Source organism: Calonectris borealis, unplaced genomic scaffold (genome assembly GCF_964195595.1).
Source record: "Calonectris borealis unplaced genomic scaffold, bCalBor7.hap1.2 HAP1_SCAFFOLD_75, whole genome shotgun sequence".
NCBI lineage: Eukaryota > Metazoa > Chordata > Aves > Procellariiformes > Procellariidae > Calonectris > Calonectris borealis.
The window spans coordinates 458,713-475,978 of NW_027441477.1; positions in this window are offsets into that span (position 1 = coordinate 458,713).

The following is a 17,266-nucleotide window of genomic DNA, read 5'->3' on the forward strand; positions in this document are numbered from 1 at the left end:
CTCCATTGGACTTTCGCACTGGCCATATGGGACTGTTGAAGGGTGAGCGAGTCTTGCTGATCACTCCTTGGCTCTCCAGTCGACGAATCAGCTCATGGATGGGGATCAGAGAGTCTCGGTTGGTGCGGTATTGCCGCCGGTGCACTGTTGTGGTAGCGATTGGTACCTGTTGTTCTTCAACCCTCAGCAACCCCACAACAGAAGGATCCTGTGAGAGACCGGGCAAGGTGGACAGCTGTTTAATTTCCTCCGTCTCCAGGGCAGCTATACCAAAAGCCCACCGGTACCCTTTTGGGTCCTTGAAATACCCTCTCCTGAGGTAGTCTATGCCAAGGATGCACGGAGCCTCTGGGCCAGTCACAACGGGGTGCTTCTGCCACTCGTTCCCGGTCAGGCTCACTTCGGCCTCCAATACAGTTAACTCTTGGGATCCCCCTGTCACTCCAGAAATACAAATGGGTTCTGCCCCTTTATGGTTTGATGGCATCAGGGTGCACTGTGCACCGGTGTCTACTAGAGCCTTATACTCCTGTGGGTCTGATGTGCCAGGCCATCGAATCCACACAGTCCAGTAAACCCTGTTGTCCCTTTCCTCCACCTGGCTGGAGGCAGGGCCCCTCTAGTTCTGGTCATAGTATCCATCTCTCACTTCTTGCAAACATGAGTCAAGAATTTCTTCATTGCAATTACAATCCAAAGTAAGATCAGCCCTTCTACTCTGCCTGGGGAACTGTTCACTGGGAACTGGACCGTCGTGAGACAGGTTTTTCCTGACAACTGGAGCAGCATTTTTCCTGGGAGAACCCCCTTGTGTCATTGTTTTTCCTTGCAACTCACGTACACTTGCCTCTAGGACGAAGGTAGGTTTTCCATCCCACTGCCTCATGTCCTCTCCGTGGTCACGCAGGTAAAACCACAGGGTGCCCCGTGGTGTGTACTTTCTATATCCTCTCTCTTGAGGAGAAAAACGCTGACTCCTAATGGCTGAGATACTGGTCCGTACAGGTGGAGAATAAGACATATCCTCTTTGAGTTGCTGGACCTCCCGGGACAGTTTCTCCACAGCCGAGACAAGGGAGGAGGAGATAGTTTCTTCAAAATCCCGAAGTCTGCTAACCACCTCATCCACCGTTGGTGCTTCTTCCTCTTTCCAGCACAGTACTGCCAACGAACTGGCATACGATGCTGGTGCGCTCCGTACCAACTTCCGCCACATGGGTCGCGTGCACTGGACGTCATCTGGATCTTTGGGTATTCGGGGGTCATCCAGGTCACTATAAACCACCTCCAGCACGCCTAGTTCTCTCAGGTACTGGATACCTCTCTCCATAGTGGTCCATTTGCCTAGGCGATATATAACATCTTCCTTGAAGGGATACCTTTCCTTCACGCCTGACAGCAGTCGCCTCCAGAGGCTGAGGACCTGTGTCCCTTTTCCAATTGCTTTGTCAATACCTGCTTCCCTAGCAAGGGATCCCAGCTGTTTGGCTTCCTTCCCCTCCAATTCCAGGCTACTGGCCCCATTATCCCAGCATCGGAGCAGCCAGGTAACAATATGCTCGCCTGGACGACGGCCGAAATCTTTCCGCATATCTCGCAACTCATTCAGGGATAAGGATCGGGTGGTTTCCGTCTCGTTTATGAGTTCTTCCTCTTCCTCCTCCCCTCCTCGTGATGGCCCTGGTTTTCCATCATCCTTTTCTACACGACCTGACTTCCGCTTCAAAGATTTCTTCTTCTGTACAGGGGCGACGGATACCAGCGACGGTTGGTCCTCTGGTTCAGCTGTAGTACCCGTCGCGAGAGTTTGGGTAGCTGCAGTGCCTGTCGCGGGGGTTGGAGTATTTGTAGTGACTGTTGCCGGGGTTTGAGTGGCTGCAGTGCCTGTTGCGGGGGTTGGAGTAACTGTAGTGACTGTTGCCGGGGTCTGAGTAGCCATAGTGGTTGTTGTGGGGGTTGAAGTAGCCACGGTGCCTGTCACAGGGGTTTGAGTAGCCACAGTGGTTGTCGTGCGGGTTGAAGGAGCTACAGTGCCTGTCATGGGGGTTTGAGTAGTCACTGTATCTGTTGCTGGGGTTGATCTCCGGACAGTATTCCTGAAGAGTTGTTTAACTCTAAACAAGGCCTGAACCACATTCAGAAGACATAGCAATATGATCATGCTTGTTTGAACATCCCAAGGATATTCAAAATTCTCAGGGAATATTGTAGACGTCTTCATGAAGAGGATAGAAGAAAAAGGAGTTTCTGAAGATATGGAGGGGAAGGTGAACAAGTGGGAGAAAGTGTCCCATCTTGTCTCCCCCCTAAATTCATCCTCTGAGGTGAAGATGTAAGAAGTGTAATTATTAATAGTTTCCAAAAGATAGCTCCCAAAGAACAGGAATGATGGCAGTGCTGAGTACAGGCTCGTGACCAATAATTTTATCATAACATAAAGCCAGGTCACACAGTATAGCAAAGCAATGACCTTAATCCATTTCCCAGAGATGACCAACCCCACATAAAAACTGATAATCAGCAGTATAGACAGCCAGTAAGGTGCTACATACCACAACTGCAAGAACAGATCCAAAAACTCTGAGAGCAAATAAATCAACATTGTGAACATCGAGTACTAAACTGATATAATGAATGCTTATAACAAATTTGTTTTAACCCGTTCGGGTCAGATGTGTCGTTATCTCAACCCTTCGAGCCCCACATTGGGCGCCAAAAAGGACTGTCGTGGTTTAACCTGGCAGGCAGCCAAATACCACGCAGCCGCTCACTCACTCCCCCCACCCCCAGCGGGACGGGGAGAGAATCGGAAGGGTAAGAGTGAGAAAAACTCGTGGGTTGAGATAAAGACAATTTAATAGAACAGGGAAAAAGAAGGGAAAATAATAATGATAATGATAATGATAAAATATACAAAATGAGTGATGCACGATGCAATTGCTCACCACCCGCGCTGACCGATAACCAAGTAGCGATCGGTACTTCCTGGATCACGCCTACCCTTCATATACTGAGCATGACATCACATGGTATGGAATACCCCATTAGCCAGCTGGACTGGCTGTCCTGATGATGTTCCCTCCCATCTCGTGTACCTAGCTCAGTCAGTAGGCATGGGAGCTGTCCTTGGACTAGGAGGGCACTTAGCAACAACTGAAAACATCAGTGTGTTATCAACATTCTCCTCATAATAAATCCAAAACACAGAACTAGGAAGAAATTTAACCCTATCCCAGCCGAAACCAGGACACCGAGGTACACAACCAGAGCCCGAGGAACAAAAACAGAGCCCGAGGAACAAAACTAGGGCCCGAAGAAGAAAACGAGAGCTCGAGGTAGAAATCCAGAGCCCGAGCAACAAAACCAGAGCCTGAGGAAGAAAACCAGAGCTCGAGGAATAAAACCAGAACGCGAGGAACAAAACGAGAGTCTGAGGAAGAAAAGGAGAGCCCGAGGAAGAAAACCAGTGCCCAAGGAACAAAACCAGGGTTCGAGGAACAAAACCAGATCCAGAGGAAGAAAACCAGAGCCCGGGGAATAAAACCAGGGCTCAAGGAACGAAACCAGAAATCGAGGAAAAAAAACCAGAGCCCGAGGAACAAAACCAGCCCTTGAGGAACAAAACCAGAGGGCGAGGAACAGAACCAGAGCCCGACAAAAAAAAACAGGCCCCGAGGAAGAAAACCAGAGCCCGAGGAACAAAATCAGAGCCTGAGGAAGTAAACTAGAGCTCTTGGAACAAAACCAGATGCCAAGGAAGAAAACGAGACCCCGAGGAAGAAAACGAGAGTCTGAGGAACAAAACCAAAGCCCGAGGAACAAAACCAGAGCCCAAGGAACAAACCGAAACTCCAAGGAAGAAAACCAGGGCCTGAGGAACAAAACTAGAGCTCGAGGAAGAAAACCAGAGCCCGAGGTACACAACCAGAGCCCGAGGAACAAAAAAAGAGCCCGAGGAACAAAACTAGGGCCCGAAGAAGAAAACGAGAGCTCGAGGAAGAAATCCAGAGCCCGAGCAACAAAACCAGAGCCTGAGGAAGAAAACCAGAGCTCGAGGAACAAAACCAGATCCGGAGGAAGAAAACAAGAGCCCGAGGAACAAAACCAGAGCCCAAGGACAAAAAAGAGGGCCATCAGAAGAAAACCAGAGCCCGTAGAATAAAACCAGGGCCCAAGGAACGAAACCAGAAACCGAGGAACAAAACCAGAGCCTGAGGAACAAAACCAGCCCTCGAGGAACAAAACCAGAGGCCGAGGAACAAAACCAGAGCCCAAGGAAAAAAAACAGGGCCCGAGGAACAAAACAGAACCCCGAGAAAGAAAACCAGGGCTTGAGGAACAAAACCAGAGCTCGAAGAACAAAACTAGAGCTCGAGGAACAAAACCAGAGCCCGAGGAACACAACCAGAGCCCGAGGAACAAAACCAGAGCTGGAGGAAGTAAACTAGAGCTCTTGGAACAAAACCAGATGCCGAGGAAGAAAACGAGAGCCCGAGGAACAAAACCAGATGCCGAGGAAGAAAACGAGAGGCCGAGGAAGAAAACGAGAGTCCGAGGAACAAAACCAAAGCCCGAGGAACAAAACCAGAGCCCAAGGAAAATAACTAGGGCCCGAAGAAGAAAACGAGAGATCGAGGAAGAAATCCAGAGCCCGAGGAACAAAACCAGAACTTGAGGAAGAAAACCAGAGCCCGTGGAATAAAACCAGGGCCCAAGGAACGAAGTGAGAAACCGAGGAACAAAGCCAGAGCCCGAGGAAAAAAACCAGAGCCCAAGGAACAAACTGAAACTCCAAGGAAGAAAACCAGGGCTTGAGGAACAAAACCAGAGCTCGAAGAACAAAACTAGAGCCCGAGGAACACAACCAGAGCCCGAGGAACAAAACCAGAGCCGGAGGAAGTAAACTAGAGCTCTTGGAACAAAAACAGATGCCGAGGAAGAAAACGAGAGCCCGAGGAACAAAACCAGATGCCGAGGAAGAAAACGAGAGGCCGAGGAAGAAAACGAGAGCCCGAGGAACAAAACCAAAGCCCGAGGAACAAAACCAGAGCCCAAGGAACAAACCGAAACCCCAAGGAAGAAAACCAGGGCCTGAGGAACAAAACTAGAGCTCAAGGAAGAAAACCAGAGCCCGAGGTACACAACCAGAGCCCGAGGAACAAAAACAGAGCCCGAGGAACAAAACTAGGGCCCGAAGAAGAAAACGAGAGCTCGAGGAAGAAATCCAGAGCCCGAGCAACAAAACCAGACCCTGAGGAAGAAAACCAGAGCTCGAGGAACAAAACCAGATCCGGAGGAAGAAAACAAGAGCCCGAGGAACAAAACCAGAGCCCAAGGACAAAAAAGAGGGCCTGAAGAACAACACGAGGGCCATCAGAAGAAAACCAGAGCCCGTAGAATAAAACCAGGGCCCAAGGAACGAAAACAGAAACCGAGGAACAAAACCAGAGCCCGACGAAGAAAACCAGCCCTCGAGGAACAAAACCAGAGGCCGAGGAACAAAACCAGAGCCCAAGGAAAAAAAAAAGGGCCCGAGGAACAAAACAGAACCCCGAGAAAGAAAACCAGGGCTTGAGGAACAAAACCATAGCTCGAAGAACAAAACTAGAGCTCGAGGAACAAAACCAGAGCCCGAGGAACACAACCAGAGCCCGAGGAACAAAACCAGAGCTGGAGGAATTAAACTAGAGCTCTTGGAACAAAACCAGATGCCGAGGAAGAAAACGAGAGCCCGAGGAACAAAACCAGATGCCGAGGAAGAAAACGAGAGGCCGAGGAAGAAAACGAGAGCCCGAGGAACAAAACCAAAGCCCGAGGAACAAAACCAGAGCCCAAGGAACAAACCGAAAACCCAAGGAAGAAAACCAGGGCCTGAGGAACAAAACTAGAGCTCGAGGAAGAAAACCAGAGCCCGAGGTACACAAGCAGAGCCCGAGGAACAAAAAAAGAGCCCGAGGAACAAAACCAGGGACCAAGGAATGAAATCAGAAACCGAGGAACAAAACCAGAACACGAGGAACATAACTAGGGCCCGAAGAAGAAAACGAGAGCTTGAGGAAGAAATCCAGAGCCCGAGGAACAAAACCAGAACCTGAGGAAGAAAACCAGAGCTCGAGGAATAAAACCGGAACGCGAGGAACAAAACGAGAGTCTGAGGAAGAAAAGGACAGCCAGAGGAAGAAAACCACTGCCCAAGGAACAAAACCAGGGCTCGAGGAACAAAACCAGATCCGGAGGAAGAAAACCAGAGCCCGTGGAATAAAACCAGGGCCCAAGGAACGAAACCAGAAATCGAGGAAAAAAAAACAGAGCCCGAGGAACAAAACCAGCCCTTGAGGAACAAAACCAGATGCCGAGGAAGAAAACGAGATCCCGAGGAAGAAAACGAGAGTCCGAGGAAAAAAACCAAAGCCCGAGGAACAAAACCAGAGCCCAAGGAACAAACCGAAACTCCAAGGAAGAAAACCAGGGCCTGAGGAACAAAACCAGAGACCGAGGTACAAAACCAGAGCTCGAAGAACAAAACTAGAGCTCAAGGAATAAAACCAGAGCCCAGGGAACACAACCAGAGCCCGAGGAACAAAGCCAGAGCCCGAGGAACAAAACCAGCCCTCGAGGAAAAAAAACAGAGGCCGAGGAAGAAAACCAGAGCCCGAGGAACAAAACGGAACCCCGAGGAAGAAAACCAGGGCTTGAGGAACAAAACCAGAGCTCGAAGAACAAAACTAGAGCTCGAGGAACAAAACCAGAGCCCGAGGAACACAACCAGAGCCCGAGGAACACAGCCAGAGTCCAGGGAACAAAACCAGAGCCCGAGGAAGAAAACGAGAGACCGAGGAACAAAACCAGCCCTCGAGGAACAAAACCAGAGGCCGAGGAACAAAGCCAGAGCCCGAGGAAAAAAAACAGGGCCCGAGGAAGAAAACCAGAGCCCGAGGAACAAAACCAGAGCCGGAGGAAGTAAACTAGAGCTCTTGGAACAAAACCAGATGCCGAGGAAGAAAACAAGAGCCCGAGGAACAAAACCAGAGCCCAAGGAACAAACCGAAACCCCAAGGAAGAAAACCAGGGCCTGGGGAACAAAACTAGAGCTCGAGGAAGAAAACCAGAGCCCGAGGTACACAACCAGAGCCGGAGGAAGTAAACTAGAGGTCTTGGAACAAAACCAGATGCCGAGGAAGAAAACGAGAGCCCGAGGAACAAAACCAGATGCCGAGGAAGAAAACGAGAGGCCGAGGAAGAAAACGAGAGTCCGAGGAACAAAACCAAAGCCCGAGGAACAAAACCAGAGCCCAAGGAACAAACCGAAAACCCAAGGAAGAAAACCAGGGCCTGAGGAACAAAACTAGAGCTCGAGGAAGAGAACCAGAGCCCGAGGTACACAAGCAGAGCCCGAGGAACAAAAAAAGAGCCCGAGGAACAAAACCAGATTCGGAGGAAGAAAACCAGAGCCTGAGGCACAAAACTAGAGCCCGTGGAATAAAACCAGGGCCCAAGGAATGAAATCAGAAACCGAGGAACAAAACCAGAACCCGAGGAACATAACTAGGGCCCGAAGAAGAAAACGAGAGCTCAAGGAAGAAATCAAGAGCCCGAGCAATAAAACCAGAGCCTGAGGAAGAAAACCAGCGCTCGAGGAACAAAACCAGAACGCGAGGAACAAAACGAGAGTCTGAGGAAGAAAAGGACAGCCAGAGGAAGAAAACCACTGCCCAAGGAACAAAACCAGGGCTCGAGGAACAAAACCAGAGCCCAGGGAACAAAACCATATCCGGAGGAAAAAAACCAGAGCCCGAGGAAAAAAAACAGAGCCCAAGGACAAAAAGGAGGGCCTGAAGAACAACACGAGGGCCATAGGAAGAAAACCAGAGCCTGTGGAATAAAACCAGGGCCCAAGGAAGGAAATCAGAAAACGAGGAACAAAACCAGAGCCCGAAGAACAAAAAGAGAGCCCGAGGAAGAAAACCAGAGCCGGAGGAAGTAAACTAGAGCTCTTGGAACAAAACCAGATGCCGAGGGACAAAACCAAAGCTCGAGGAACAAAACCAGTGCTAGAGGAACAAACCGAAACCCCAAGGAAGAAAACCAGGGCCTGAGGAACAAAACCAGAGACCGAGGTACAAAACCAGAGCTCGAAGAACAAAACTAGAGCTCGAGGAACAAAAGCAGAGCTCGAGGAACACAACCAGAGCCCGAGGAACAAAAACAGAGCCCGAGGAACAAAACCAGAACCTGAGGAAGAAAACCAGAGCTCGAGGAATAAAACTGGAACGCGAGGAACAAAACGAGAGTCTGAGGAAGAAAAGGACAGCCCGAGGAAGAAAACCAGTGCCCAAGGAACAAAACCAGGGCTCGAGGAACAAAACCAGATCCGGAGGAAGAAAACCAGAGCCCGTGGAATAAAACCAGGGCCCAAGGAATGAAACCAGAAATCGAGGAAAAAAAACCAGAGCCCGAGGAACAAAACCAGCCCTTGAGGAACAAAACCAGAGGGCGAGGAACAGAACCAGAGCCCGACGAAAAAAAACAGGCCCTGAGGAAGAAAACCAGAGCCCGAGGAACAAAACCAGAGCCGGAGGAAGTAAACTAGAGCTCTTGGAACAAAACCAGACGCTAAGGAAGAAAACGAGAGCCCGAGGAACAAAACCAGATGCCGAGGAAGAAAACGAGAGCCCGAGGAAGAAAACGAGAGTCCGAGGAACAAAACCAAAGCCCGAGGAACAAAACCAGAGCCCAAGGAACAAACCGAAACTCCAAGGAAGAAAACCAGGGCCTGAGGAACAAAACCAGAGCTCGAGGAACACAACCAAAGCCCGAGGAATAAAAACAGAGCCCAAGGACAAAAAGGAGGGCCTGAAGAACAACACGAGGGCCATAGGAAGAAAACCAGAGCCCGTGGAATAAAACCAGGGCCCAAGGAACGAAGTGAGAAACCGAGGAACAAAGCCAGAGCCCGAGGAACAAAACCAGCCCTCGAGGAAAAAAACCAGAGGCCGAGGAACAAAACCAGAGCCCGAGGAAAAAAACGGAACCCCGAGGAAGAAAACCAGGGCTTGAGGAACAAAACCAGAGCTCGAAGAACAAAACTAGAGCTCGAGGAACAAAACCAGAGCCCGAGGAACACAACCAGAGCCCGAGGAACACAGCCAGAGTCCAGGGAACAAAAACAGAGCCCGAGGAAGAAAACCAGAGACCGAGGAACAAAACCAGCCCTCGAGGAACAAAACCAGAGGCCGAGGAACAAAGCCAGAGCCCGAGGAAAAAAAACAGGGCCCAAGGAAGAAAACCAGAGCCCGAGGAACAAAACCAGAGCCGGAGGAAGTAAACCAGAGCTCTTGGAACAAAACCAGATGCCGAGGAAGAAAACGAGAGCCCGAGGAACAAAACCAGAGCCCAAGGAACAAACCGAAACCCCAAGGAAGAAAACCAGGGCCTGAGGAACAAAACTAGAGCTCGAGGAAGAAAACCAGAGCCCGAGGTACACAACCAGAGCCCGAGGAACAAAAACAGAGCCCGAGGAACAAAACTAGGGCACGACGAAGAAAACGAGAGCTCGAGGAAGAAATCCAGAGCCCGAGCAACAAAACCAGAGCCTGAGGAAGAAAACCAGAGCTCGAGGAACAAAACCAGATCCGGAGGAAGAAAACAAGAGCCCGAGGAACAAAACCAGAGCCCAAGGACAAAAAAGAGGGCCTGAAGAACAACACGAGGGCCATCAGAAGAAAACCAGAGCCCGTAGAATAAAACCAGGGCCCAAGGAACGAAAACAGAAACCGAGGAACAAAACCAGAGCCCGAGGAACAAAACCAGCCCTCGAGGAACAAAACCAGAGGCCGAGGAACAAAACCAGAGACCAAGGAAAAAAAACAGGGCCCGAGGAACAAAACAGAACCCCGAGAAAGAAAACCAGGGCTTGAGGAACAAAACCAGAGCTCGAAGAACAAAACTAGAGCTCGAGGAACAAAACCAGAGCCCGAGGAACACAACCAGAGCCCGAGGAACAAAACCAGAGCTGGAGGAAGTAAACTAGAGCTCTTGGAACAAAACCAGATGCCGAGGAAGAAAACGAGAGCCCGAGGAACAAAACCAGATGCCGAGGAAGAAAACGAGAGCCCGAGGAAGAAAACGAGAGTCCGAGGAACAAAACCAAAGCCCGAGGAACAAAACCAGAGCCAAAGGAACAAACCGAAAACCCAAGGAAGAAAACCAGGGCCTGAGGAACAAAACTAGAGTTCGAGGAAGAAAACCAGAGCCCGAGGTACACAAGCAGAACCCGAGGAACAAAAAAAGAGCCCGAGGAACAAAACCAGATTCGGAGGAAGAAAACCAGAGCCTGAGGCACAAAACTAGAGCCCGTGGAATAAAACCAGGGCCCAAGGAATGAAATAAGAAACCGAGGAACAAAACCAGAACCCGAGGAACATAACTAGGGCCCGAAGAAGAAAACGAGAGCTCGACGAAGAAATCCAGAGCCCGAGCAATAAAACCAGAGCCTGAGGAAGAAAACCAGCGCTCGAGGAACAAAACCAGAACGCGAGGAACAAAACGAGAGTCTGAGGAAGAAAACGAGAGCCCGAGGAAGAAAACCAGTGCCCAAGGAACAAAACCAGAGCCCAAGGAACAAAACCATATCCGGAGGAAGAAAACCAGAGCCCGTGGAATAAAACCAGGGCCCAAGGAACGAAACCAGAAATCGAGGAAAAAAAAACAGAGCCCGAGAAACAAAACCAGCCCTTGAGGAACAAAACCAGAGGGCGAGGAACAGAACCAGAGCCCGACGAAAAAAAACAGGCCCCGAGGAAGAAAACCAGAGCCCGAGGAACAAAACCAGAGCCGGAGGAAGTAAACTAGAGCTCTTGGAAGAAAACCAGACGCCAAGGAAGAAAACGAGAGCCCGAGGAACAAAACCAGATGCCGAGGAAGAAAACGAGAGCCCGAGGAAGAAAACGAGAGTCCGAGGAACAAAACCAAAGCCCGAGGAACAAAACCAGAGCCCAAGGAACAAACCGAAACTCCAAGGAAGAAAACCAGGGCCTGAGGAACAAAACCAGAGACCGAGGTACAAAACCAGAGCTCGAAGAACAAAACTAGATCTCGAGGAACAAAACCAGAGCCCAGGGAACACAACCAGAGCTCGAGGAACAAAACCAGAGCCCGAGGAACTCAACCAAAGCCTGAGGAATAAAAACAGAGCCCAAGGACAAAAAGGAGGGCCTGAAGAACAAAACGAGGACCATAGGAAGAAAACCAGAGCCCGTGGAATAAAACCAGGGCCCAAGGAACGAAGTGAGAAACCGAGGAACAAAGCCAGAGCCCGAGGAACAAAACCAGCCCTCGAGGAAAAAAACCAGAGGCCGAGGAACAAAACCAGAGCCCGAGGAACAAAACGGAACTCCGAGGAAGAAAACCAGGGCTTGAGGAACAAAACCAGAGCTCGAAGAACAAAACTAGAGCTCGAGGAACAAAACCAGAGCCCGAGGAACACAACCAGAGCCCGAGGAACACAGCCAGAGCCCAGGGAACAAAAACAGAGGCCGAGGAAGAAAACGAGAGACCGAGGAACAAAACCAGCCCTCGAGGAACAAAACCAGAGGCCGAGGAACAAAGCCAGAGCCCGAGGAAAAAAAACAGGGCCCGAGGAAGAAAACCAGAGCCGGAGGAACAAAACCAGAGCCGGAGGAAGTAAACTAGAGCTCTTGGAAAAAAACCAGATGCCGAGGAAGAAAACGAGAGCCCGAGGAACAAAACCAGAGCCCAAGGAACAAACCGAAACCCCAAGGAAGAAAACCAGGGCCTGAGGAACAAAACTAGAGCTCGAGGAAGAAAACCAGAGCCCGAGGTACACAACCAGAGCCCGAGGAACAAAAACAGAGCCCGAGGAACAAAACTAGGGCCCGACGAAGAAAACGAGAGCTCGAGGAAGAAATCCAGAGCCCGAGCAACAAAACCAGAGCCTGAGGAAGAAAACCAGAGCTCGAGGAACAAAACCAGATCCGGAGGAAGAAAACAAGAGCCCGAGGAACAAAACCAGAGCCCAAGGACAAAAAAGAGGGCCTGAAGAACAACACGAGGGCCATCAGAAGAAAACCAGAGCCCGTAGAATAAAACCAGGGCCCAAGGAACGAAACCAGAAACCGAGGAACAAAACCAGAGCCTGAGGAACAAAACCAGCCCTCGAGGAACAAAACCAGAGGCCGAGGAACAAAACCAGAGCCCAAGGAAAAAAAACAGGGCCCGAGGAACAAAACAGAACCCCGAGAAAGAAAACCAGGGCTTGAGGAACAAAACCAGAGCTCGAAGAACAAAACTAGAGCTCGAGGAACAAAACCAGAGCCCGAGGAACACAACCAGAGCCCGAGGAACAAAACCAGAGCCCGAGGAAGTAAACTAGAGCTCTTGGAACAAAACCAGATGCCGAGGAAGAAAACGAGAGCCCGAGGAACAAAACCAGATGCCGAGGAAGAAAACGAGAGGCCGAGGAAGAAAACGAGAGTCCGAGGAACAAAACCAAAGCCCGAGGAACAAAACCAGAGCCCAAGGAACAAACCGAAAATCCAAGGAAGAAAACCAGGGCCTGAGGAACAAAACTAGAGTTCGAGGAAGAAAACCAGAGCCCGAGGTACACAAGCAGAGCCCGAGGAACAAAAAAAGAGCCCGAGGAACAAAACCAGATTCGGAGGAAGAAAACCAGAGCCTGAGGAACAAAACTAGAGCCCGTGGTATAAAACCAGGGCCCAAGGAACGAAAACACAAATCGAGGAAAAAAAAACAGAGCCCGAGGAACAAAACCAGCCCTTGAGGAACAAAACCAGAGGGCGAGGAACAGAACCAGAGCCCGAAGAAAAAAAACAGGCCCCGAGGAAGAAAACCAGAACCCGAGGAACAAAACCAGAGGGCGAGGAACAGAACCATAGCCCGACGAAAAAAAACAGGCCCCAAGGAAGAAAACCAGAGCCCGAGGAACAAAACCAGAGCTGGAGGAAGTAAACTAGAGCTCTTGGAACAAAACCAGATGCCGAGGAAGAAATCGAGAGCCCGAGGAACAAAACCAGATGCCGAGGAAGAAAACGAGTGCCCGAGGAAGAAAACGAGAGTCCGAGGAACAAAACCAAAGCCCGAGGAACAAAACCAGAGCCCAAGGAACAAACCGAAACTCCAAGGAAAAAAAACCGGGGCCTGAGGAACAAAACCAGAGACCGAGGTACAAAACCAGAGCTCGAAGAACAAAACCAGACCTCAAGGAACAAAACCAGAGCCCAGGGAACACAACCAGAGGTCGAGGAACAAAACCAGAGCCCGAGGAACACAACCACAGCCCGAGGAATAAAAACAGAGCCCAAGGACAAAAAAGAGGGCCTGAAGAACAAAACGAGGACCATAGGAAGAAAACCAGAGCCCGAGGAAAAAAACCAGGGCCCAAGGAACGAAAACAGAAACCGAGGAACAAAACCAGAGCCCGAGGAACAAAACCAGCCCTCGAGGAACAAAACCAGAGGCCGAGGAAGAAAACCAGAGCCCAAGGAACAAAAACAGAGCCCGAGGAACAAAACGGAACCCCGAGGAACAAAACCAGGGCTTGAGGAACAAAACCAGAGCTCGAAGAACAAAACTAGAGCTCGAGGAACAAAACTAGAGCTCGAGGAACAAAACCAGAGCCCGAGGAAAAAAAACAGGGCCCGAGGAACACAACCAGAGCCCAGGGAACAAAAACAGAGCCCGAGGAAGAAAACCAGAGCCCGAGGAACAAAACCAGAGCCCGAGGAAGTAAACTAGAGCTCTTGGAACAAAACCAGATGCCGAGGAAGAAATCGAGAGCCCGAGGAACAAAACCAGATGCCGAGGAAGAAATCGAGAGCCCGAGGAACAAAACCAGATTCGGAGGAAGAAAACCGGAGCCTGAGGAACAAAACTAGATCCCGTGGAATAAAACCAGGGCCCAAGGAATGAAATCAGAAACCGAGGAACAAAACCAGAACCCGAGGAACATAATTAGGGCCCGAAGAAGAAAACGAGAGCTCGAGGAAGAAAACCAGAGCCGGAGGAAGTGAAATAGAGCTCTTGGAACAAAAGCAGATGCCGAGGAAGAAAACCAAAGCTCGAGGAACAAAACCAGTGCTACAGGAACGAACCGAAACCCCAAGGAAGAAAACCAGGGCCTGAGGAACAAAACCAGAGAACGAGGTACAAAACCAGAGCTCGAAGAACAAAACTAGAGCTCGAGGAACAAAAGTAGAGCTCGAGGAACAGAACCAGAGCCCGAGGAACAAAAACAGAGCCCGAGGAACAAAACTAGGGCCCGAAGAAGAAAACGAGAGCTCGAGGAAGAAAACCAGAGCCCGTGGAATAAAACCAGGGCCCAGGGAACGAAATCAGAAAACGAGGAACAAAACCAGAGCCCGAGGAACACAACCAGAGCCCGAGGAACAAAAACAGAGCCCGAAGAACAAAACTAGGGCCCGAAGAAGAAAACGAGAGCTCGAGGAAGAAATCCAGAGCCCGAGGAACAAAACCAGATCCGGAGGAAGACAATCAGATCCCGTGGAATAAAACCAGGGCCCAAGGAACGAAAACAGAAATCGAGGAAAAAAAACCAGAGCCCGAGGAACAAAACCAGCCCTTGAGGAACAAAACCAGAGGGCGAGGAACAGAACCAGAGCCCGACGAAAAAAAACAGGCCCCGAGGAAGAAAACCAGAGCCCGAGGAACAAAACCAGAGCTGGAGGAAGTAAACTAGAGCTCTTGGAACAAAACCAGATGCCGAGGAAGAAATCGAGAGCCCGAGGAACAAAACCAGATTCCGAGGAAGAAAACGAGTGCCCGAGGAAGAAAACGAGAGTCCGAGGAACAAAACCAAAGCCCGAGGAACAAAACCAGAGCCCAAGGAACAAAGTGAAACTCCAAGGAAAAAAAACCGGGGCCTGAGGAACAAAACCAGAGACCGAGGTACAAAACCAGAGCTCGAAGAACAAAACTAGAGCTCAAGGAACAAAACCAGAGCCCAGGGAACACAACCAGAGGTCGAGGAACAAAACCAGAGCCCGAGGAACACAACCACAGCCCGAGGAATAAAAACAGAGACAAGGACAAAAAGGAGGGCCTGAAGAACAAAACGAGGACCATAGGAAGAAAACCAGAGCCCGAGGAAAAAAAACAGGGCCCAAGGAACCAAGTGAGAAACCGAGAAACAAAACCAGAGCCCGAGGAACAAAACCAGCCCTCGAGGAACAAAACCAGAGGCCGAGGAAGAAAACCAGAGCCCGAGGAACAAAAACAGAGCCCGAGGAACAAAACGGAACCCCGAGGAAGAAAACCAGGGCTTGAGGAACAAAACCAGAGCTCGAAGAACAAAACTAGAGCTCGAGGAACAAAACCAGAGCCCGAGGAACACAACCAGAGCCCGAGGAACACAGCCAGAGCCCAGGGAACAAAAACAGAGCCCGAGGAAGAAAACCAGAGACCGAGGAACAAAACCAGCCCTCGAGGAACAAAACCAGAGGCCGAGGAACAAAGCCAAAGCCCGAGGAAAAAAAACAGGGCCCGAGGAAGAAAACCAGAGCCCGAGGAACAAAACCAGAGCCGGAGGAAGTAAACTAGAGCTCTTGGAACAAAACCAGATGCCGAGGAAGAAAACGAGAGCCCGAGGAACAAAACCAGAGCCAAAGGAACAAACCGAAACCCCAAGGAAGAAAACCAGGGCCTGAGGAACAAAACTAGAGCTCGAGGAAGAAAACCAGAGCCCGAGGTACACAACCAGAGCCCGAGGAACAAAAACAGAGCCCGAGGAACAAAACTAGGGCCCGACGAAGAAAACGAGAGCTCGAGGAAGAAATCCAGAGCCCGAGCAACAAAACCAGAGCCTGAGGAAGAAAACCAGAGCTCGAGGAACAAAACCAGATCCGGAGGAAGAAAACAAGAGCCCGAGGAACAAAACCAGAGCCCAAGGACAAAAAGGAGGGCCTGAAGAACAACACGAGGGCCATCAGAAGAAAACCAGAGCCCGTAGAATAAAACCAGGGCCCAAGGAACGAAAACAGAGCCCGAGGAACAAAACCAGCCCTCGAGGAACAAAACCAGAGGCCGAGGAACAAAACCAGAGCTCAAGGAAAAAAAACAGGGCCCGAGGAACAAAACAGAACCCCGAGAAAGAAAACCAGGGCTTGAGGAACAAAACCAGAGCTCGAAGAACAAAACTAGAGCTCGAGGAACAAAACCAGAGCCCGAGGAACACAACCAGAGCCCGAGGAACAAAACCAGAGCTGGAGGAAGTAAACTAGAGCTCTTGGAACAAAACCAGATGCCGAGGAAGAAAACGAGAGCCCGAGGAACAAAACCAGATGCCGAGGAAGAAAACGAGAGTCCGAGGAAGAAAACCAAAGCCCGAGGAATAAAACCAGAGCCCAAGGAACTAATCGAAACCCCAAGGAAGAAAACCAGGGCCTGAGGAACAAAACTAGAGCTCGAGGAAGAAAACCAGAGCCCGAGGTACACAACCAGAGCCCGAGGAAAAAAAACAGAGGCTGAGGAACAAAACTAGGGCCGGAAGAAGAAAACGAGAGCTCGAGGAATAAATCCAGTGCCCGAGCAACAAAACCAGTGCCTCAGGAAGAAAACCAGAGCTCGAGGAATAAAACTAGAACGGAAGGAACAAAACGAGAGTCTGAGGAAGAAAAGGAGAGCCCGGCTAAAAAAACCAGTGCTCGAGGAACAAACCGAAAACCCAAGGAAGAAAACCAGAGCCTGAGGAACAAAACCAGAGACCGAGGTACAAAACCAGACCTCGAAAAACAAAACTAGAGCTCGAGGAACAAAAGCAGAGCCCGAGGAACACAACCAGAGCCCGAGGAACAAAAACAGAGACCAAGGAACAAAACTAGGGTCTGAAGAAGAAAACGAGAGCTAGAGGAAGAAATCTAGAGCCTAAGCAACAAAACCAGAGCCTGAGGAAGAAAACCAGAGCTCGAGGAATAAAACCAGAACGCGAGGAACAAAACGAGAGTCTGAGGAAGAAAAGGAGAGCCCGAGGAAGAAAACCAGTGCTCGAGGAACAAACCGAAACCCCAAGGAAGAAAGCCCGGGCCTGAGGAACAAAACAAGAGACCGAGGTACAAAACCAGAGCTCGAAGAACAAAAGTAGAGCTTGAGGAACAAAAGCAGAGCCCGAGGAACACAACCAGAGCCCGAGGAACAAAAACAGAGACCGAGGAATAAAACTAGGGCCCGAAGAAGAAAACAAGAGCTCGAGGAAGAAATGCAGAGCCCGAGCAAC